At 21.7% G+C, this 23,576-nt stretch overlaps 1 protein-coding gene across 3 annotated transcripts in view; it reads right to left on the bottom strand.

Moving 5' to 3' along the window:
• The window catches only part of LOC122497586 (plexin-A4), a 476,001-nt gene that overhangs the window by 222,707 nt on the left and 229,718 nt on the right, over positions 1–23,576 (bottom strand). The gene's annotated exons all lie outside the window — the stretch shown is intronic.

The raw sequence follows: 23,576 nt of genomic DNA, 5'->3' as shown, positions 1-23,576 counted from the left end.
GGAATTTTTTTTTAACTTTATATAAACGACACGAATGTATAATTTAAAACTTTATAATAAATAGAATCGCTCCACTATTATTAACTTCTGTATAATTGTTTCTTTTTTGTGAAAATAAGTCTTGAAAAGTTAAACTTTCCAGACGCCTTGAAAAATAACAATTTTCCATGCAGATAAATCTTTTTAAATATTATTTTTCATTTTTATTTTTTTTTTATTCTTTACTTATTTATTTGCATGTGAACAGAGTACTCAAAATTTATTTATTTTTTACTTTATTTATTTTTATTTTATTTACTTTTATTTTATTTTTTTTCGTATTTCTTTTTTTATTTATTTATTGATTGACGGAACTATTTTATTCTTGTTTTATTAATTTTTCTATTTTATTTTATTTACTTTCATTTCATTTGTTATTCTTTTCTTTCTTTTTTTTTTGTTGGCGAGATTATTTAATTTATTATTTATTTCCATTTTACTTATTATTTTTATTTCATTTATTATTCTATTTTAAATTTATAGATAAAAATTTTCTGCAATTACGGTCCTTTATATAGTGCTTCATACAAATTTTGTCCAATTTCCATTTCTCAAACCATATTTAAAAAATAGATTCTAAAAATACTATGTGAAAAATAAAGAAATTGGAGTAATTAAATTATTCACAGTTTATTTTTAACATTAATTAAACTATTATATATATATATATATATATATATTTCTAGAATAATTAAGTTCTACTATTTTTAGGAGGGAAAAAAAATTACTCTTAAGTCTGATAAAAATTTTAGTTATAAGAGAGCTCCGAGTCGAGTGAATGATTAATAGTTTAGTGGGTCAAAAATTCTCTGATGTCTCGTATTAAGTCCATGAAATAATTTATAACTTTCCGGATGAATAAATCTTTGGTTCGAAAGTCATATACTGTAATTGTGTACCCCCATCATTTAATTTAACACCGCAGAAATTAGCAGAACTTTTATTCTTCCTTTTTAGAGAATAAAAGAAGAAAAAAAGAAAAAAAGGGGAAAAAAGAGAAAAAAAGAGAAAAAAATAAAAAATTGCGAGGAAAACGTGTATTTTGTATACAGGAGATTAAAAAATTGAAGGATGACGAGAAGGAGCGTTTCATTATATATAAGAAAATACTCGTCATTCTTGTTGAACGAGGTTTTAACTCCATGAGGTAAAGTATCTTCGCGCCGCGCGTTTCCACCATAAACGGATAGCTACTTTACATAACCTTCGCGACGCCATGCGCCATTGAGTTACGAGAGAGGTTATAAATGCATGCAAACCGAGTTAAAGTCAGCTCCCTGTTTTCAAAGGAAAAGCAGTCGAACGAGTGTCGATCAACTTCGTAAATCATGACAAGCTCCCAGTGTTGTTGTTACTTGATTCCCATGAAAGTAAATTTATGAAAATCAAAACGAAACCATTAACGAGATGTTACAAAGTACATTCTTTACATGCAATATTATTATCATCACGAAACTTGAGAATTATAAAGTTTTTCTCTCAAATTTTCTTTTGTTTGGATTTTATTTCCCTTTGTTCTTTATATAATCCCTGCTATTGAGAAGGAGGCAAAATTACATATTTTTAATGTTGTAAAAGTTTTAAACGTTCAAAGGGATACGAGAAATTTATATCATATTTAATTTCCTTTTTATTACAATATAATTTTGAAGAAAAATATTTTTTATTAAAAAACAGTTTTTAGAGAAAAATATTATGTTTTGCTGTAAAATAGTTTTTAATGCAAAATAATTTTTACTATCAAATAGTTTTTACTGCAAACTAGTTTTACTACAAAAATATGTTTTGCTGCAAAATAGTTTTTAATTCAAAATAATTTTTACTATCAAATAGTTTTTACTACAAAATAGTTTTTACTAAAAAATAGTTTTTACTACAAAAAATATTTTACTAGGAACAAAATATTTTTTATTAGAAAATAGTTTCTACAGAAAAATATTTTTTACTATAAAACAGTTTGTACTACAAAGTAGTTTTAACTACAGAATATATTCCCCTAGGAACAAAATACATATTTTTTACTACAAACTATTTCTTTAAACTATATTTCAGTATAAAAAAATTCCTACAAAATATTTTTTGTTACAGAATATTTTTTACTACAAAATTTTTTTTACATAATCAGGGTTGATACAAAAATTTAATTTTGTTTTTTCTATGACTTTTTAAAAAGTTCTTTGAGAATTTTCAAATACATTTGTTTATATTTCAATTTTACGAAATTTCGATAATTCGGAAATTCTCCAATTAAATATTTATTAGAAAATAAAAATTCCAAATAATTTTAAAAAAACTTTTTCAAATAAATTTATTCTACAGAAATGTTAGTTAAAAGTAAAAAAAATTAAAATTTTGAAAGATTTTAATTTAAAACCATTTCAAAATTTAATTATTTCTAAAAATTTATGCTATAATGCTTTTAATATTTAATTAGTATCTAAAATTTTAACTAAAACTCATTTTTAAATCAATTTTTAATAGAAAATTCTACGAGAATTCAATTATTCAAATACAGAAATAAATAATTTATTAAATAATTGAATGTTTCTTAAAATTTCAAATTTGATAAATAATTTAATCAAGAAATTTTTTAATAATATTGGATTCTTTTGACGAATTTTAATAAAATTTTTTAAGAATACATTTTACGATAAATTATATTAAAATTTTATTAAAAATAATTGAAATTCTGCAATGAGTTTCATTATTTATGAAAAGAATTGAAATTTAAAAAAGAATTTTATTATTTATGAAAATAATAAATTAAATCCCTTTAAAAAGTTTATTATTTATCAAAATAATTGAATTATTGCGAAAAAATTTATAAAAAATTGGTTAATTATTTTATTATTTATAAAAATAATTGAATTATTGCAAAGAAATGTATAGAAAATTTGTAAATAATTTATTATTTATAAAAATAATTGAATTATTGTGAAGAAATTTATAAAAAAAATTGTAAATAATTGAATATTTGTGAAATTTTTATTATTTATGAAAATAATTTAATGTTTACGTAGAATTTTATCAAATTTTTTTCTATATAACTAAATTTTTTGTAAAATTTTATTAAAATAAAAAGAAAAAAGAGAACTTTATTAAAATGTTTTAAAATAATTGAAATTTTTCCAAGAATTTTATTCATAAAGATAATTGAAATTAAGTAGAGAATTTTTTTTTAATTTTTGAACGTAAATGAATTTCTGCGAAGAATTTTATTACTTTTGAAAATAATTGAATTTTTGCAATAATTTGTAACTTCTCCAAAATTCAATTTTTTTTAGTGTTTTTAACAAAAATTCTTCTTTGAATCTAGTTTTGTATAATTTTTTTCATCAATAATTTGAAATTCAAAAGTTTGTAAACAAAATATTTTATTGTTTATTTTGACAAAAAAAAATATTTTTTCTTGCAATTGTTGATAATAATATTTTACTTATAATATATATATAATTAAATGTATATTTATTTCAATATATATTAACTTACGAAATAAACTCGACAGGAAATATATGTTGTTTATAACTCACCTAAAACAAAAAGAAAAGAAAATATTAAAATATTTATATGTGGAATTATTATCAAAAATTTGAAAAATTAAAGCGAATAATAATTTCTATTAAATTACTTCTACCTAATTAATATTGAAAAATAAATTATAAATATAAATAATAATTACAATATCGAAAGAAAATTTCATTAAAGTTAATAAAATTTTTCTTCATTTTCAGAATAATATCCTTCAGACTTGTAAGTTTGATATAAGTACATAGTAAAAGTCAGTTTTGTAGACAAACTTTTTCCAAACTTGAAGTTCATTGTCTGACGAAAACTGATCCTCACACTACTGGAAGTGAATCAACAAATTTCAGGAAAATTGGACTTAATTATGCTTTGTGACTGCTACTAAAACAAGTTCAATTGTGATTTCTCTCCATAGAAAAAAAGAAGTGAAACGAAACTTGAGATTTAATAACAGTTTTTTGTAGTGAGTAACAAAAATAAGAAATAAAAGAAATTCCAACCAAAATTGATAATATGGCAAGAATTAAAATTAGTTAAATCTGCTTCATTTTCCTTCTTTTCCACTGATTAAGATTTAGAGAGTACAAATTGCTTGAGTCGGAAAAAATAATTATAACCTTTCAATTTAGCTTTCTTTTCAGTGTTAACGAACTATATCATGTGTTTACTAGCGGACATCAATGAACATTCGGAACACAGTAATTGGAGCGTCTCTTTGAGGATTTACCCTTAAGAGAATCCCATCCCTGTCCCCCTCCCCTCCCCGCACCTATTCAGCAAACGTCCACTTACATTCCAGTTGGTTGGTTGTTTCTATTTACTTGATCAGAACCTCAAAAACAAACCAATCAGTTGTACAAAACGAAGACGCAAAAAAAGCTAATCTTTCGACAGCTTATTGCAAATATCGCATATTATATATGATATAAAAACCATATTCAGGGTTCGAGACAAAAGAATTATTTTCTCTACCATCTCGAGTGTCTTCTTTCATCATAGATCAAAATTAATAAAAAAAAATTCAAATCCGCTTTTTCATTCAAGTAGAGATGATTTTTAAACCGCCATTTAATTGGCAGTCGATTAAAAAAGATTGCTTCTCGAAGCAATTTATATTCGAAGCAAATAAATTACATTTGAACCAATAATTTCAGTATTTGAAAAAATGAAAACTTTATTTAAAAATATTTTAATAGTTAATAATAATAACCATAATTTTAATAATTTAAATTTTTTTCTATTTAAAGCAAATATTATTTAATTGACTGAAATATAAAATTATTTGATTGCTGTAAATATTTAAATAATAATAGTCACTTGACTATTGTATCCTTATCATTATTATAATTTAATTCAAATAAATTTTTTTAGTGTATTGTCATATTATTTTTGACCCATTATTAGATTATTGTTCACTCAGAAATTATTAAAGAATCAAATTTATTAAATGAAACTTATTTAATGTTTATTAAAAATTAAAAATTCAATAAAAATAGAAAACAGAATTGAAGAAAAAAGAAAAAAAAATTTATAATGAGAATTTTTGAAAGGACTAATTTTTTGCTGAAATTCAATTAAAATCCTTCGAAATTTTGATTATTTAAAAAGATCTTATTTTTGAATTTTAAATTTAACTAATAAAGGTTTTAAATTTTAAAAACCAAAAACAAGTATTTTCCTACAGAAATTAAGAAAGTTTGATATTTTTCAGTACTTTCTATAAAATTTTCTGACATTTTCCTGTCCATTTTCAATTTTCCTGACTTTCTCCTTATTTACCTTAAATAAGTATAAAATAAATAATCTACAAATTTTGAACTTTCAAATGAACGAAATACTTTTTATTAAAATTATTTTCAGAAATTACAGATTCCAATTAAAATTAAGAACTGAAATTTTACATTCAGAAACTTTATAAATAATTTTTTTGATATAGTGTCGCAAAATTGTAATAAAAATTTAATTTAAAGAAGAAATAAGTAAATTTTGTTTATTTGAACGTTTAAAACTTTAGGATCATTAAAGTAGGAATAAAATAAAAAAATAAAATAAAAATGAAATCAAAAAATAGAAAATAAAAATCAAATCAGAAAATAAGAAATTAAAATTATACGAAAACAAACAAATTATTGAAATCATAAATTATAAATCACTGAAAATAATTATTTTAGTTTCATCTACTCACAAATTGAAAAAATTTTCAACTGTTATAAGAGAACAGCATTTTTTGCAAAAAAAAGAAAATAAAAAATATACAAAAAATTTCTTCTTTCCCTAGGAAAATTTCAAAGTATTTTCTTTCACCTGCACGAATAAATATGACTTTATGATTAAACTAACTCGTAAAAAAACAGGTAGGTTATATTTTCCCTTATGTTTACGAGTTGGACACATTTCTTTATATTGTACTAGAATTTATTTTTCCTTTTTTACACATACGCGTATTTTTTTGTTGACATTTTCTTTTTTTCACACTTTTTCTTCCTCTCTCTCTCTCTCTCTCGCTCTATTTTATTAGCGGGCAATTCTCTTATCCCTAGTAATCCCGACCTACCAAGGAGATATCTCCGATTTAGCTTAAAACTGACTTTTAATTAATTCAAGAGAGCGAGTTCTTGTCAATTTGGTGCGCCACTCACTGAAACACTGAAAATGCTAATTCGTGGCTCGTTATTCATTAATTATGAAACTTGGTGCATATTTTTCATTCGCTCAATTTAAGACTTCCTGAAACGAATACTTCACTTTTGCCTATTCATTCGTTCTCTTTTATATTCTCTCCTCTTTTTTCTCCATATATCATTGAGTTTAATATTTCAATTAGGGATGTCAAAAAAAAAATGTTTGTTTAACATTCATATGCGATTATAGAGTTGTAAAGACGGAAATTTAATTTTACTACTGTAAATAAATTTTTTTCACGATTTTTCTATTTTCGAATTGCTGTTAATATCTTAATACAATTCTACAAAAAAAAAAAATTATTTTTTCTTTGATATAATTATTTAAATTTAATTAAATTTTAGTGTAGTAGAATATTTTTGTACTATTTTTTTACTAGAAATATTTTTCTATATAATGTTTTCTACTGTAAAATATTTGTTACGTTTTACTACAAAAATAATTTGTATTATCAAACGTTTTTTACTAAAAAAGGTTTTATTAGCATATATTTATAATTTTATATGCAAAATGGATTTTACTACAAAATATTTGTTGCTACAAAATAATTTTTATTAACAAATATTCTCTACTATAAAATATTTTTACTACAAAATAATGTTTACTACAAAATACTTTTTATTAGCAAATTTTTTTACAAAAAAACTTTTTTTTACTGAAAAACATTGTTTATTACAAAAATGTTTTTACTACAAAACAGTCTTTATTACCAAATATTTCTATGGAAATTATGTTTTACTACCAAATATTTTTTACTACGAAATACCCTTTATTACAAAAAGTTTTTTACTACAAAACAGTTTTTAATTTTTATTACCAAATATTTCTATGCAGATTATTTTTTACTACAAAATACTATTTATTAACAAATTTTTACAACAAAATATTTTTTACTACAAAATGCTTTTTATTACCAAATAATGTTTTTTTTTACTACAAAACAGTTTTATTTACCTAATTTTTCTATGCAAATTACTTCTTACCACATAATACTTTTTATTACAAAATATTTTTGCTACAGAATATTTTTTGTTGTAAAATATTTTTACAAAATATGTTTCATTGAAAAATGTTTTCACTAGAAAATATTTTCTACTGCGAAATGTTTTAATTGTAAAATATTTTTTGATGCAAAATCTTTTTCCTACAAAATATTATTTACTGCAAAATGTTTTTACTACAAAATATTTTTCAAAATTATTTTTTACTGCAGCATATTTTTTAATACAAAATATTACTATAAAAATGATTTTGCTATAAAAAATATTTCTTACACTACAAAATATTTTTTACTACAAATAGAAAACATTTGCTACTATAAAATATTTTTACAAAATGTTTTTAACTGCAAAATATTTTTTATTGCAAAATATGTAGGGGAACATAGTCTAGGTCGGCCACCTTTTTGACTTTTGTTTATAACTTTTTTTTAAAAATGAATTTGGACAATTGAAGTATATGGTTGGAAAGTCCTGTTTAATAGGAACATTTTTTCTGTACAAAGTAAATTGACAGGTTTAAAAATGAAAAAGTTATAAAGATTTAAAAAAAAAAAAATTTGTAGTCCAGGTTGGCCATTACAGTCAAGGTCGGCCATTTTTAAAATTCAAAGGGCATTAAACGTTAAAAAATAAAATAACATGTTTGGAGTTACGGAAAATTGATTCTTTATTGTTTACAGTTTGTAACTTAATGAAATAACAAAATAATAACAATAAACAATATAAAAAAATAAATATAAATAAAAAAAAGTTTTGCACTAAAATATTTATAAAATTAAATAAAAATATTAATAAGATGATCAATTATATTATGAGTTATACAGAATTGCAGTTTTTGCAAATGAAGTAGCTCGTCCTCAACTTTGCGCATTTTAAACACATAGTGGCCGACCTTGACAGTAAGTAACATTACCGAATTGTTGTAACCATAAAGAAATACGTTTCGGGATTCGATTTTTTACTTTGTTTTCCTTTCAACCATGAGTCCCACAAATTTTCTGCATACTTGCCTTGACGATTCAATTTGTTTTTTATCTTTTATTCATGGTTTTTCACATTATGCACAAAACTTTTTTTGAGCTTTTTTTGTACCGACGTCACAGAAAACACAATTTTCGATTTTCCGAAAATGTAATTGAACAAAAAGTTAGGTTTCACTAAGACAAGCTTCGACAAAAATGCGCGTAGGTGGCGCTAGTGAACTTGACAAAAAAACGCGAGTGGCCTACCTAGACAGTAGGCCAACCTTGACTACATTCCCCTAGGTATTACTACAAAATAGTTTTTATCACCAAATACTTTTTACTACAAAATACTGTTTATTCGAAAATAGCTTTAAAAATATTTTTTACCACAAAATATTTTTTTACTGCAAAATATTCTTACAAAATATTTTCTACTAGAAAATACCTTTGACAGACAATATATTTTACTGGTTAATTTAAAAAAAACATTTTTTACTACAACATATTTTTTAAAAAGCATTTTTATACAAAATGTTCTGAACTACTTTATCAAAAAATATTTTTTTAAAAAGTATTTTTAAAAATTTCTTGCTAGGAAAATCTGTTTACGGATAAAAATTTTTCCCCCTTTTTTTGAAAAGAAAGAGAGAGAACAATCTCTTGCAAGCATTAATGTAACTTTCAACGTCATAAAAATTTGCCGGAGATTTCCTGTGCTTAGAATACACGAGGCTGCCATGCCAATAGTGCTCCTTGGGGCGCGAACACATGAAGGTAACCTAATCTAAAGCACTCACGGTCTAAGACCATATCGCGTGATGCGAATGGAGATTGGAGAGCACGATTTCTTCGTGGAGGGTCGATTCTCAAGATGAACAAGTAGAAAAACACCAAAAAAATGGAAAATATCATTTTCAAAACAATATTTCAATTTATAGTCAAAACTAAATTTTATTATTTCAATTATTTTATTTACTAATTTTGATTTCTAATTTTTACAAATCCTTTTCCATAGTTCTTCTTTTCTTAATTTTAATTTTTAAGCCACAAAATAAAAAAGAATTTAGTTCACGAAAAAGAATTTACCACAGGGCAAAATTTTCCTAAAAAAACCAAATTGCAATTTTTTTCTCCATTAGATAAAAAATAGTTTGAAAATTATGCTAAACATTTAAGAAAAGACTTTCGTTTTAATTCTGAAACAAAATAGTTAACGAAAAAAGTTTATCACAGAGCAAAATTTTCAACAAAAATTAAACAAAAAAAGTATATTTTTTCTCCACTAGATTTTTTTATTTACATAATATAAATATGTAAATGAAAAAATTTAATGAAAAAAAAATTATTTTATAATAAAAATAACGGACTAAAAAATGATTCGAAAATTATGAACGAAAACGAAATGGTTAGATTAAAAGAATAATTAGAAAATTATGCAGATATTTAAAATGGAAAAAGATAAGAATGTTAGAAGATGTCTTTCTGATAGTTATTATCTATGTTTTTCTTCTCGATGAAAGATATTTCCCCTTATCTTTTCTTGTATATATGATAAAATTTTTTAGTTTTTTTTTGTTTTTAATTTAAAAAAAAAGAAAAAAGAAATGGAAAAAATTTCCATTTAATCTAAGATTGCTTTGTGGAAATTTCTCATAGCTTGTATATATAATTAAACCCGTTATAACAAAACCTATATATATGTAGGGAGTATCTTACAGAATACACCTTGTGAAACAAGAAGGAAAGAAAAACGAAACAGAGAGCAGAATACTGGACGATCAAACTGGCTTTTCTTAGCAGGAAGGGAAATACGATATACTGGGACGATGAAACAAAAAGTTCAACTCGACAATATATCTTTTAATATAGAAAGAAAAGAGAGAGAAAGAGAGGGAGCTTACATTTAATATTCTTCTTCAATCACTAAAATTTTACCATCAATCGTATCAATGTATAAAAATTTATTCTGAATTTAAAAAATTATTTTAAAAAATTACTTTTTTATGTACCTACATTACTTTTTATATTTTTGTATTCTCAGGTACCTTGGATAGACTTAAAGGGGGAAAAGAGTCGTTTTAGTGGATTAAGAATCCCCTGGGACCTTTAATTGATTCCTAAATTCAATTATTCAAAAATTAAATAATTTTCTCTCTGAATTATCAAAAATGTTTACTAATTTGAATTAGTGACTAACTTCTTGCTTTTGAATTAATCAATTTTACTAATGAATGAATATAGAAATTACTATTTATTAGTAAAATTTACTAATTCTAATTTAGTATACCATACTAATTAGTAAATTACGTTCAAATTAATGAAAAATATTGTTTTTTCCGTGTAATTATAAAAAAAAATATTTTGTAAATAAAATTCAAATCAAAAGAAGTAATAAAAATATCGTTGTTCAGTTAAATATTCGAAACTTTAAGGACATTAATTCAATAGCAAAAATTTAATCTCTAATTCAAAATAGTAAACATTTTTACTAATTCAAATTTGGAAAATTGTTAATTAAAATAAAATTAATTATTCACAAGAACTTTTAACTAAACTTCTTCCCTGAATCAATTGTTTTTAATAATTTTCCGAAAGTTTCTCACAAAATTTGCAAATATTTAAATATAAAAATTCAATTTCTAATAATAATTGTAATTGCAACGTCTAATGATTTCTCTTTAAAGTTATTAAGGTGAATTATTGAAAACATATAAACGATAACATTGAAAATAATTAAATTTCAAAAAATAATAATAAAGAAATTTTGAAAACTATAATTTTTAAAAATGTTATAAAATAATTTTTTAATGATAATAGATTTTTTAATTCTATATTATTGAAAAATTTTCAAATAGTTGAAATCTTTAAAATAAAAAATTGTTAGATAATAATTGAAAAGAATTTTTGGAAAATATTTTTAAAAAACTTGTTGTTGAAAAATTTTAATTGAAAATTTAAAAATACAAGATTTTTCCAAAAAATTTTTTAAACAATTTAAAAACCAATCAGTTTTTTGGAGAATTGAAATGAAAGAATTTTAAATGAAATTATATTTTGTAGGTAAGTTTCAATTTTTGGGGAATATGTAATTAAAAATATTGAAAATAATTAAATTTTAGAAAAATTATAATAAACAAATTCTAAGAATTATTTTTTGAAATAATTTCTTAATATATACTTATCTAAGACTAATTTGGATTTTTCAATAAAATTTTTGATAATTTCCATTATTTAAAAAGTTTTTAATTGTGTATTTCGAAAATTTAATTATATCTTTTAGAAAAATTAATGAAAAATAAATTTTGAAATATTTTAATACAGTTATTTTCTCCACTATATATAAAAATCGAAGTAATTCTTATTTTATGCAAGAAAAAAATTGGTATTTTATTGCAATATTTGGAAGAAAAGTTAAAGAAGATTTTTTGAAAATTTTAATATTTTTTATCAGTTATTGTGTCTAAGTATGTAAACTATTGTTCAGCTGAAATAAACTTCTTTTGAAGTTTCACTTGCTAATAAATGAAAAAAAAATTTTTTTTATTATTTAATTATTTTGTTGTTTGCAATTCTATTTGTTATTTATATTATTTTTTTATTTATAAGATTGTTTTTTATTATTTAGTATTTATATCTATTAATTATATCATTATTTATAGAAAAGAGTAGAATTTATTTCTTGATGCTACAACTTTTGCTTTACATTACAGCCGTTTATTGTCAATTTACATTATGTTTTATTTGTTTATTACTTTTTTATATATTTTTGTATAATATTTGAGGGGAAAATAAAATATCAAAAAATAAAAAATAAAAAAATTATTAATACTTTCTTAAATAAGGTATTTTCTCATGATCCTAAAGTTCTAAACATTTAAAATGAAAGTTTATTTATTTCTTCTTGAATTTGAATTTTTATCCACAATAATTTTGCATCATCACTATAGAAAAAATAAATAAAATTTTCAATAAGTATAAATTTTGTTCGATAATTTACAATAAAAATGATTAAAATTATTCTATTATTTTACAACTTTAAATAAATTGTATAAAATCTGAAATGAATAAATTAACGATTTGTTGAACAAAAAATGAAAAGTAGTTGGTTTGATTTCGTACTCGATTTCGTATATATAGACTCGTGAGAGGAAATTTAGTTCAACTGAACGTCAATTTTCCACTTATAAAAGATTTCCATCTGACAGTTCAACTCTTCGTTATACAATTGACAAGCTGAATTTTGTCAGACTTTGATGACTTTTTTAACGTCGTAAAAGTGAATCCTGTTTCTGACACACACTTTTTCTTCGAGTACTTAAAAAGTCATTTTCTACATTCAAGATTATATTTCTCTATTTTATTTATAATTGGCGAATTTCATTTCAGTTCAATGACTATTTTCACTTCTATATTATATTGACAATCTTTTTTCATTCTCATCACACGCAATCCAACGACTTTTTCCCTTTACTCGAAAGTTGAATCGCAAAGAATTGACACCTCGTCAACATTATTTTTATTTTTCGAATTTAAACTATATTTTTTAGATTCAATTTAATTAAATAATACATTTTTATAAATATATTTATTTTATATTTATATTTTATATTGATTTCCAATTGTATACTTTAAATATTGATATTAAAAAAATAATGTATCGGAAAATTTTAATTTAATTAAATTCTTTATTGAAAAATTTAATTGAAATTAAATAAAAATAAAAAGAGGAAAAATAATATAAAAATTGATGAACAATGAATATCGGCAATGGAATATTATAAATCAATATATATAATATAAATTGCATAACCGGGTCAACGAGTTTCCTTCATCAACTGAACAAGTTTTACCAAGTTTCAAATTATTTGCATGTTCAAATATAATCCGGAACCAAGGACTGAAGAATTACACCTGGGAATGAAAGTTGTCGGTTTTACATGAGCCCCTAAATTATGTAGAATTAGTTGAATTAAATTTTTCATTTCGAGTGGTTACTTGCTTGTAAAGCTGTAGTATGTACAGTGTATGGTATAAATACTATATACAAAATTTATAGCTAAACGAAACAAAATTGGCAAGACTGACAATATTGTGGCTAAACATTGAGACCAATAGTCACTGCCACTGAGCAAAAAAAATTAAGCCGAAAAAAAGAAAAAAAAAAGTATTAAAAAATTTTGAACTTTTTAAACCTTAAAGCACTCCCTGGGTGTTTGACGCTCAGGGTGTTTAGGTTAACTCAACATTTGCACTTTAATATTTTTTTTGAACTCGTGAAAATTCTTTGAAATAATTCACAAAATTTTAATAAAATTCTTGCAAACGATTCAATTATTTTAGAAAATTTTTTCTAATTCGAAATTCAATTATTTAAATATCTACCATTTTAATAAAAAATTTCCAAAAAGAATTCAATTATTTAAAAATTTTTTTTATAAAATTCTTTGAAAACATTTAATTATTTTCATAAATAATAAAATTTTCACAGGAATTCAATTATTTTTATAAATAATAACATTCTTCTCAAAAATCCATTTATTTGTAAAATTTTTAATAAAATTCGTTGCATAAATTCATTTATTTTTATAACTAATAAAACTCATTGCTAGATTTCAATTATTTTTAATACAATTTAAAATGAAATTCTCGAAAGAAATGCTATTATACTGAAAATTTTATTTATAAATATTTTTCGAAAGAATTGAATTATTTTGAAAAATTTTGATAAAATTTGTTTATTGTAATTTACTAATTATTTTTAATACATTTTTAATTAAATTTCTAAATAGAATTCAATTATGTTTAAAAATAATAAAAATGTCACAGGAATTCAATTATTTTAAACACGATGATCAAAAAATGTTACGAAAAAAATCAATTCTAAAAAGATTTTTGTAAAATCCTTTGAAAAAAATTCAATTATTTTTATAAATAATAAAAGTCTTCTCAGGATTTCAATTATTTATAATATATAATTTTTAAATAATTTCCTCGAAAAAATGCAATTATTATTAAAATTTAATTTTATGAAAATTCTGCGTCAGAATTTAATTATTTTGAAAAATTTTAATGTGATATGTTTCTTTGAATTTAATAATTATTTATAATATATTTTTAATTAAATTTCTTAAAAGAAATTAATTGTTTTCAAAAATATTAATACAATTCTTCGTAAAAATTCAATAATTTTTAAAAATTCTGATAAAGTTCTGTATAAGAATTCAATTTTAAGAATTATTGAATTATTCAATAAATTATTTATTTTTATATTTAAATAAATTTAGTTTTTGTAGAGCATTTTAATAACTAACTACTATTTACTACAATTTTTAAAATTTTGATACTTTTTTTTTCAATTTGTGACACTAAAAGCTATTTTTTTCTATGTTTAAAAATTTGTTCTACTTTAAATTTGCTAATAGTTGGAATAAACAAATTATTCTTCAAAATTTTAATAAAATTCTGTCAGACGATTTAATTATTTTCAAAAATGTTACGAAACTTACTTATTTTCAATATTTACAATTTTAATACAAAATGTTCAAAAAGAATTTAATTATTTAAAAAAATTTTTATACAATTTTTTTTGCAAACATTCAATTATTTTCATAAATAATAAAATTTTCAAAGAAATTCAATTATTCAAAACACAATTTTAATAACATTTTTTGAAATAATCTATTATTTAAAAATATTTTTATAAAATTTTTCGCAAGAATTAGGCTATTTAAAAAAAAATAAGTTTTTGCAACAATTCAATTATTTAAAAAAATTTTAATAAAACTCTTTATATGAATAAATTCAATTTTAAGAAACATTCAATTATACAATAAATAATTTACTTTTATATTTAAATAATTGAATTCTCGTAGAAATTTTTAATAAGAATTGATTTAAAATCGATTTAGTAAAAATTTTAAATTAAAATTGAATATTAAAAACGTTTTATTAGGGATTTTTAGAAATAATTAAATTTCAAAATATTTTTAAATTGAAATCTTTAAAAATTTTAATTGTTGTAAAATTAATAATATTTAGATTTTTATTTTGAAATAAAATTATAAGGTAAAGTTTTGAATTGATTTTGTTTAAAAATTTGTTTAAAAATTCTTGTCTTAATTTCAATTATTTTCAAAAATTTTTCTAATTTCAATAATTTTCAATATCTACTACTTGAATAAAATTTCCTAATAAGAATTCAATTATTTAAAAAAAAATTAATAAAATTGTATGGAAACATTTAATTATTTTCATAAATAATAAAATTTTTTAAGGAATTTAATTATTTTCATGTAAAATAATTTTAAATTCTATAAAATAATAATTAAATTAAAATGATGAAAATATTCTTATACTAGAAAATAATGATTTTATCTCTCGGTTATCTTTAATTATTAAAAAATTATTTTATTGTTTTATAACAATAAAATAATAAAATAATTATTTTGTTAAAAAATTGTGATTCATAAACAAAAAATAATGCAAAATAAATAAATCTTCTATTTCTTAATCACAGTTGTTTAACAATTTTCAATTTTCTAATTTTGTTTAGAAGTAAAGAACAGAAATCAGCATAAATTCAATTTAACAAAACACAATATTTAACAAAATTTTATTTGTCATTACAATTTTGAATTAATTATAAAATAAAAATAATTATAACATAATAATATATTATACAATCTATCTAAAGTTAACAAAAAACAAAAGTATAAACAAAAGACAACTTCAGAGTGTGAGGGACAGAAAAAGTGAATGAATGAAAGAACATTCAAATTATAATAGATAGTTAATAGTTAATTTGACAAAAAATTTTCTATTTTTGAATGTAATTTAATTTAGAAATTATGAAAAAATTCAGGAATTAGAATTGTAATTTTTTTAATTATTAAGATTATGTAAATGGCCATGAAATTCTTTTTTCTTCAAAACAGATGTATATTGAGCTATCTAAAATAATTTTGCCGAAGGATATTATCCATTTTCCAGCTTATAGGACTCACTTTAAAGTTTAAATCCTGGGTGTCAAACACCAATTTATGTGGCTTACGGATAGTTTAAGAAGAAAATAGGAATTCGAATTCGAAATTTTTTAATTATTAACATTAAAACCCATGAAACCTTTTTTCAAAATAGATGTACTGAGCTACCTAAGTATGCTATTAAAGAGAAAATAGTTTAGTTCTCAAGAAAAATATTTAAAAAAATATAAGAAACCAATTGAATCTAATAGTGAAGCATTTTCTTGTGGTTAACCACTTAACGATTTATTTACTTAACGAAAATTGAGCACACATGCACAGCGATATACGTAGATTACGTTTCTGAGGTTAAAGTAAGTATTGGTACAAGTTAGTGAGAACTTTTTAACGAGGGTTCTCCGAATGATACTCCCCCGCGACCTAACATAGGAAGAGCAACGACTCTATCGTGGCCTCGTAGTTTCCTTCTTCGCCGTCACCGAGACCCTCCCGTAAGCTCGTAAATGCTCGCCTCGAAGTGTACGAGACTCTCGAGAGATACCATTCACAAAATTATAATGGATCCCAAAGGTCCAACAGTGCGTCCAATCGTGTCTCGAACAGCCAACAAGAACGACCAATCGTCTTTGAGATGCAGTCCCTACGAGGATCGACCTGATTCGAAAAGCTTCTCCCAGACTTTATATACACACAACTATAACACTGGTGGTAAAGCGCAAAATAAGGATTTTCCAAAATAAAAACACCAAAAAAGAAAGAAAAAGAAAGAAAAAGAAGAAGAAGAGAAGAAGAATAATCTACACTCTAGAATTTTATTTTTCCCGTGTCAATTTGTCAATTTTCTTAAAGGACATTTCTCAAATGTCGACAATAAAAATTATTAGTTGCAACATTTATTTATTTCATTAGAAATATTCACAAAGTTTTCTTGAAAATATCAAATTGATACCAAAAATTTATATCAATATTTGATTTGATCCACATTTTTGGTATCAATTCGTTGCAATTTGATACTTTTAAGTTTTAACAGTGATATGAAAATTCGAAAAATGAAAAATCACTTTGCGAAAATTTTACTTATCAGAATTGTTGAGTCACTCAATTTTTATTTAAGACACTTAATTTTACAAAAACTTTTAATTGTTCTATAATTTTTACTTAATATCCTTAATAAGCACACCTTGGGTGTTAGTCACCCATACCCATTTTTACTTTAATATATAATTAAAATTTGTGAAAACTGGACATTTTCATTTTTCAAAATGAATACAAAAAAAAAATTTCTGATTAGATACTCAAAAAAAGGACATCAATGAAGTTAACATAACGTTTATGATCAACGATTGCGAGAAAGACAAATATTTTTCTCGAAAAAAACAATAAAATGTTTTGTTTACAAATTTTTCTATTTCAAATTATTGATGAAAAAATTTACAAAACATTTTTTATATAAAAATATATATAGCAATTTAAATAGAAAAAAAGTATTTTTTTCTCAATTCGTTGAATACAAATGATGTGAACTAGATTAACTCAACATTTGCCACTTTAATATTTTTTTGAATTCGTAAAAATTCTTAGAAACAATTCGAAAAATTTTAATAAAATTCTTTCAAACGATTCAATTATTTTAAAAAATTCTTTCAAACGATTCCATTGTTTTCAAAAATTTTTCGAAATTCAATTATTTTCAATATCTACCATTTTAATAAAAAATTTTTGAAAAGAATTGAAGTATCGGTTTAAAATATTTTTTTAATAAAATTCTTTGCAAACATTCAATTATTTTCATAAATAATAAAATTTTCACAGAAGTTCAAGATTATTTTCATAATAAAATTCGTTACAAAAATTAAATTATATTTATTACTAATAAAACTCACTGCTGGATTTCAATTATTTTTAATACAATTTTAAATGAAAACCTCGAAAGAAATGAAATTATATTTAAAATTTAATTTTTATAAAAATTCTTTGAAAGAATTGAATTATTTTGAAAAATTTTGACATGGTTATTTGTTCATTAGAATTTTATAATTATTTTCAATACATTTTTAATTAACTTTCTTGAAAGAATTCAATTATTTAACATTTTTTATTTTTTATTTTAATAATTTAAATTTAAATTTAATTTTAAATTATTTTTTATTAGAAAATTCTACGAGAATTCAATTATTTAAATGCAAAAATAAATCATTTATTGTATAATTAAATGTTTCTTAAAATTGAATTCTCATAAAAAATTTTCTTATCAAATTTTTAGATAATTGATTTCTTTCTAAGAATTTTAATAACATTTTAAAAAATAATTGCATTTTTCTAGGAGGAAAATTTTTGAAAACAATTGAATTTCGGAGGATTTTATTATTTTTAAAGATAATTGAAATATTGACGAGAATTTTTTTAAATTTTTTAACATAATTGAATTCCTGCGAAGAATTTTATTACTTTTGAAAATATTTGAATTTGTGCAATCATTTGTAACTTCCACAAAATTCAATTTTTTTGACTTTATGCCTTTGAATTAGTGATTTTTACTAATAAATTAGTAGAAATTTCTATTTATTAGTAATATTTACTAATTCAAAAGCAAAAAGTCAGTCACTAATTGAAATAATTAAACATTTTTACAAATTAAAATTTAGAGAGTACAGTTAAATATTTCGTATTTTCTCCTTTCTTCTTCATCTTCTTCCTTTTTTCCTTGATAATAATATCGGTAAAATTTAAAATAAAAACTAAAAAGAGAGTTTTTCGTTCTTATTTTTTCATAAAAGTAAAATGCAAAGATTGTTATGTGTTTCAAACTCAAGGCGTAGAGTTTTTATGAAAAAAAGGAAGCTCTTCCTTTTCTATTTTTCTCTTCTTCGTCTCTATTAAAAAAGTCTCTGGAGTTGAATTCTTTGAAAGTTGGCGCCAGTCAAAGAGCGAAACTTCTAATTTGAGAAATTGGAAACTTTAGCGAATCTCAGTTACAAGCTTTTTAACTTTTGAGTCCTATAAAACTTTTTTTTCACCCCTTATTTTTCGTATGATGCTGGAAAATTTTTCTTTCTCCTCTTCTTGTTTTCCACTTCAAAAATGTTTGCAAATTGCTAAAAATATTTCACTTTGACCCATATATAATATGTATTTATCTTGTATTATACATTCAAGGAGAATTGAGATATTTAGAAAGAAAAGAAAGTTGCTTAAAAATGTTTGAAAATGGACTTTAAAAATTGTCTTATTCATTTTGGTAGATTTGGTAGATTTGGCTAACTTTTTACTCACTTTTTTAAATAAAATTAGCAATTTTAAAATTAATACAACGTAAAATTTTTTAATTCAAATTTGAACGTTTAATTATTTTCATAAATAATAAAGCTGAATTTTAGAGAAGTTACAATACTACGAAAGAATTCATTTATTTTGATAAATATCAAAATTATGTCCAGAAATTCAATTATTCCTAGAAATTATAATAAAATTCATTGCAAAATTAAATTATTTCTATAAATAACAATATTCATCAAAAGAATTCAATTAGGTATTTACCAAAGTAATAAAATTCTTTGCAGAAATTCAATTATTTTCAAAAATTTCAAATTAATTCTCACGATTTTAATTATTTTTTTATTATAGGTCAAAATTATTCACCGAATTCAATTATTTTCAAAAATGTTAATAAAATTCTTTGCAAAAAGTCAATTATGTTCAAAATTATTTTAAAATTTTCGTCAAAATTCCAATTAACTTTATAAATAATAAATTCTTCTCCGGAATTTAATTATTTTCAAAAAACTTAATAAAATTCTTGTCAAAATTTTAGTTATTTTAAAAAATTTCCTTAATTTACTGAGTTTCAATTACTACTATTTTAATAACATTTTTCAAAACAATTGAATTACTAAAAGAAATATTTAAATTTTTCGGAAACATTTAATTATTTCCATAAATATTAAAAATTTCACAGCATTTCAATTATTTACAAAATTTTTCAAAGATTTCTTCGTAGTTTTTCAATTATTTTCAAACATAACAAAATTCTTCGCAGAAATTCAATTATGTTGAAAAGTTTAAAAAAATTATCGTCAAAATTTAAATCATAGTTATAAAAAATAAAATTATTTTTCGAAATTCAATTCAATTCAATTACTTACAATTTCTTTATTAATTTCTTCGCAATAATTCAATTATTTTCTTAAATATTTCAATTTTTACAGGGATTAAATTATTTGCATAAATATAGTAAAATTTTTTTTATGAATTCAATTATTTTCATAAATAATAAAAAATCATCGCAGATTTCAATTATTTTTAATATAATTTTAATCGAATTCCTTGAAAAATGTAACAATTCTTAAAAAATGTATTAAAATTCGTCAAAAGAATTGAATTATTATTTAAAAATTTGGTAATAAAATTTTTTATAAGAATTTAATTTTAAGAAACATTTAATTATTCAATAAATAATTTACTTTTGTATTTAAATAGTTGAATTCTGGTATAGAATTTTCTAATAACAAATAAGAATCGATTTAAAAATGAATTTTAGTTAAAATTTTAGATTATAATTGATTATGAAAATAATTTTCAAGAAGTTTAAGTAACAATATTTTTATAATATAAAATAATTATTTTATCTCTTGATCATCTTTAATTATTATAAAAAATGAAGAAAACGATCACTCCGAGTCGAAGACTCGGAGCAATCGATGTCTTAATTTTTTATAACAATATTTTTAAAGTTGTTTAATTTCAAAAAGGTTTGAAGTTGAAATTTTTGAAAATCCTAATTCCTATGGAAAAATAAGAATAATTAAATATTTATTTAAAAAAGAAGTTATTGATGTTATTGAATAATTTTGCAATTAAAGAAACTCGTAAATAAATGCAACAGAACATTTTTTTTAGTAAAATTTTTCCTTTTATTTTCTAAAAATTCAAAAATTTTCATTTTTAATTAAAATTTGTAATTGACAAATATAACTTATATACATTTTTTTCCTTTATTTTTAAAAAACTTTGAATTTTATTAAAACAACTAGCAACAATTCGCTAAAGCGCGTGGCTAATTTTTTAAGTTAGAATTAGCAATTTTAAAAATAATAGAATTTAAAAATTTGTAATTCAAATTTTTGTTGAAAACAATAAAAAAATCCAATTTTGGGAAAATTACAAATAATTGTTGAAATTCAATTATTTTCAAAAGTGATTAAATTCTTCTCATAAAATTCAATTGTTTGTCAAATTTAAAAAAAATTCTCGTCAAAATCCCTATTATCTTTATAAATATAAAAATTCTTCACCAAAGTTCAATTATTTTCAAATCAATTTCAAATTCCTAAAAATAGTACGCAAACGTTTAATTATTTTCATAAATAATAAAAATTTCTCATGAATTCAATTATTCACAAATTTTTTATAAATTCTTTCGCAATAATTCAATTATTTTTATGAATAATAAAATTTTTTTTAAGGAATTCAATTATTTTCATAAAAAATAATTAAAAATTGAAGAAAATAATAATTAATTTGAAATGATGAAAAGAATTTAAAAAAAGTTACTGTAATAATATTCTTATAATATAAAACAATGATTTTATCACTCGGTCATCTTTATTTATTATAAAACATGAAGAAATCGATCACTCCGATTCTTCGACTCGAAGCAATCGCTATCTTCATGTTTTATAAAAATATTCTTATAAGTTATTGAATTTAAAAAGATTTGAATTTGAAATTTTTGAAATTCTTAATTCCTATGGAAAAATAATATTGATTAAATATTTATTTAAAAAAAAAGTTATTGATGTTTTCGATTTTTAAAATTAAATAAATTCGTGTATATATTTTTCAGAACATTTTTTTGAGTAAAAAGTTTTTCTATTTCCTATAATAACAAACACAAAAACTAACTTGAAACTGCGGACAGAATGAATGAAAGAATACGAAGATTAATATAGTTAATAATACAAAAAGAAGCCCAAAAACAGAAATATCTTCATATAACTAAAGAGTTTATTCGTCTTTTATTTTTTCAAGGGAGAATTATTATCCGCTATATGTTTAATGTCATATATGTAACTATATAGAAAAAAAAGCTTTGTATGAATGACCATCGTAGCAAAAAGCCATAAGCTAGCTTACTTGTTGTCACCTCGTTTTATATCTGAAATCTCGCACGACCGGGTGAGAAGAGATCATATTCGTTCTTCACTGCCCCCCTCGCCACTGAAGGCTATCTCGAGTGTACCATAAATTCCTATACACGCATGTCGAGCATTAATCCTTGGATTAACATTGCCCTCTCCTCTCCTCTTCTCTCCTCTCTCTCACTCGCGGTAGTGAGAAATTTCCCTGGTCCAAGGACGCCTTCCGGGATTAATGGATTGAGGATTAGCACTGGATTTCAAAAGGTGTATAGAGAAAATTTCAGACGCCTTATTCTTCACTGAAAGTGCAAAAATGAACCCGATTATCAAGTTTAATAACCTGAGATCTAACTTTTCAGTCTTCATAAAATTTTCTCGCTCCGCTATATAATACATTATTTATTATAGTTACGTGACTTTTTCACCGCACTTTTTAAAAAGAGATTTTTTCTATATTTTTATTTTTATCCCTATTTCCTGTAATATTCAAGGGAAAAAAGTCAATATCATCACGACAAACAGGTGATTTTTATACTAAAAAAACTTTATTCCCTTTTTTTAAGAGAATGAGTTTTCTTCTTACACGATTCAATCCTTCTGTTTATACTGTTTAAAAGAAGAGTTAAAATTTTAACTTTCAATTCCTATTGAGAATTAAATTTTTACTCTTTTATTCTTCTCTCCTTTTATACTCTTTATAAAAATCGCACACCTTTCTGGAGTTGAAGCAAAAGGAGTAAAATTTAGTAAGCTAAAATTTTATTCCTGGGGTAATAAAATTCTTCGCAAAAATTCAATTAATAAATTAATTGAGTTCAAAAATTTTAAATAAATTCTAGTCGAAATTTCAATTATCTTTATGAATAATAAAATTCTTTTCTGGAATTCAATTGTTTAAAATTTTTTTAATAAAATCGTTTGCAAATTTCAATTGTTTTCAAAAAAATTTCCCCAATTCACTGATTTTCAATAACTACTATTTAAATAAAATCTTTCAACAGAATTCAATTATTAAAGAAAAGTTTTAATAAAATTCTACGCAAACATTTAATTTTTTTCATAAATATTAAAACATTTACAGGAATTAATTTATTTACAAATTTTTTAAAAATATCTTCGCTATTATTTAATTATTTTAAATTTTAATAAATAATAGAATTGAATTTTGGAGAAGTTACAATCCTTTGATAGAATTAAATTATTTTGATAAAAATCAATATTTTTAAAACCTAGTATTTTAATAAA

This window comes from Leptopilina heterotoma, unplaced genomic scaffold (assembly GCF_015476425.1).
Source record: "Leptopilina heterotoma isolate Lh14 unplaced genomic scaffold, ASM1547642v1 Lhet_134, whole genome shotgun sequence".
NCBI classification, from domain to species: Eukaryota; Metazoa; Arthropoda; class Insecta; order Hymenoptera; family Figitidae; genus Leptopilina; species Leptopilina heterotoma.
The sequence above is the reverse complement of the archived record's forward strand: the minus strand, read 5'-3'. Positions and strand labels throughout refer to the sequence as shown.